The sequence below is a fragment of the Cupressus sempervirens genome, chromosome 6 (assembly GCF_028749045.1).
Source record: "Cupressus sempervirens isolate cs-2001-9-10 chromosome 6, ASM2874904v1, whole genome shotgun sequence".
NCBI classification, from domain to species: Eukaryota; Viridiplantae; Streptophyta; class Pinopsida; order Cupressales; family Cupressaceae; genus Cupressus; species Cupressus sempervirens.
Genome location: NC_143123.1, coordinates 641,087,151 through 641,089,569, shown reverse-complemented (window position 1 = coordinate 641,089,569; position 2,419 = coordinate 641,087,151).

The window sequence follows — 2,419 nt, the reverse complement described above, 5'->3', positions numbered from 1 at the left end:
TTCTAGGGTTGACCATATACCTTCTCACGGTGTTTTAGTTGACCCCTCTTTCATGGTTAATGTTATTACATATTTTCATTAAACAAATGCAAATTGATTCTTATGACACTTCTACAGTTCAAATTCAAACTTGTATCAATTTTCTTTATCATCCACAAGGTTCATATCTCTCCATGTGACATTTTGTATTAAAATTATGGATACAACTAGTCTTGTCATCCATACTTCTAAAAAAAATTCAAGTGAATCTTGGTATTCCTTTACTTTCCTCCATGAAAGTTATTGCGTCTCCCATTCATAGATGCCTAAAATTTCCTCACAATAGAAAAATCATAACTACTGATCATTCTCTTTATCAACTCTCTCAGCCTCAAGATTGTTTAGATATGGATTTCTTTTGTCCCACTTTAGGTCAAAAACCACTAATGTTTCCTAATCATTTTTATTGATTCTATCAAAAATTCAAAATCTAAAAGAAAATGTTACGACTGCAAAATAGGAAGTATTGGGGATATGGAGATTAGGGAAGCATACAAAAGATTATGTGAGAATGATTTATTGAAGGAAGAATTCATTTTAGAAAAGAAAGGGTTAACACGAGCCCTAGATTTCCCAAATGCATTCAAGACTAAATGGATTAGGATAATGCTTAGTAGGATTCATGATAGTTCATTATAGCTAGATAATGGACCTATCAAAATAACCAAGAGGATAATCCATAGATCCAACCCTAGATCAGTCTAAGACATTGAGGAGTGACTCAAAAGAGGTGATTGAGAAAAACATTGGAGCTGTATGGAACAAAAGAGGCATGACATTTGAAACAATTACTGATCGATTGATAGAGTTTTCTATAAGGGTTATTTCACACAAATTCTATCAATCTAATATATTTAATAGTGTTCCCTATATAGTAGTGGATGTGGGATATAAAATTGTAAAGAAAGATCACACATATGATCTAGTAGAACTACAACTACAACAATTGGTTGAGAATCTTGGAGCAATAAGGAAGATAAAGAGTGCACAATGTAAATTTGGTTCTATTTTGATATGCATATTCTTTTATGTTCAAAACAATTTGCTTACATTTGGCACAGTTGCATGGAAAACCAACAGATTAGTGGCAGTACAGATTGGTGAGTATATTGAACAATTGGGTGAGAATTTTGAATCTATGATGACAAGATATTTTGAAGACTTCAAGCAATCAATGAAGAAAAGATTGAGAATACCAGTATCTAGTAGAAAAGCATTATGATGATGCCTATTTTCTAGTAGATGTTGGCTATACTTATGTATAGGATGCTACACCAAGGGTGAGATGGTTGCGGCCACTTGGATATGAAATAAATTTGGATCAGGGCTTTGCAGCTATAACAAATTTACTTGCAGAAGAGGTAGATAAAAATGCAAAAGCATTTGGAAACTATGAAATGGCAAAGTCCAAAATCACTATAGAATTGAAGATTGCTTCTATAATAAAGAAGAATGATAAATTGGTGAAGAAATTGAAAGCCAAATTTGGAGAGGGTGCCAAGTAGGAAGAAGAAGAAGAAGAAGAAGAGGATGAAGAGGAAGAAGATTCTCAAACACAAGCACCACTTGCACTTACTTAGGGTATGGGTGAAGATCAACTAGAGGAGGAGACTAAAACTGCTGAAGGTGCTAAGGGAGAAGAAGCCAAGGAAGCACCTACACTCACTAATCCAAAGAAGAGGAAGCATAGCAAGGAGGTCAAGTGTAGAAAAGACCTAGGAGGAAATATGTTGCACAAGCTAGATTAGATGAGGAGAAAACTAAATCAGATCACAACAACCAATTCAAAGTGGTGAGTCACAATCCTCTATCAGACTTAGAAAATCTATGTGAAAATGTCAAGAATAGCGTAGACATATAAGGATTCTCTCATATAGACTTTGATAATCTTGGTAAAGTTGAGAAAAATCAAGTGGAGGAGGCTATATATGGCATGATGGAAAAATTCAAGACTACCCCACTAGAGATTTCCAACTCAATGCCCAAAAGCTTATATGATAGAGTTGAGCAGAAATGACACTATTATCTAAACTTGGAGAGATAGATTAAAGAGACATCTCTTGCACAAGTGATGTCTAAACTTAGTAAGGCATAGATTGCTAAGGTTGTGAAGAAATATGCACTTAGGTTTACACCTAAATACAGAGCCTTTAACATTTTGTAAAACAATATTGAAGATTTGTTAAGAAGTCCACATAGATGTGGAAGCTTACATATGGGTTGACTATAGTCAAGGAAGGTGAGCAAGAACCCATAGAGGTCAAGGATGATGAAGAAGATGATAAAAATGATGAAACTATTGAGGGAGGAACAAAAATGAACAAAGATGACAAGGCAACGACTGAAGCAGAGTAACAAGAAGAACAGAGCATGCAAGACA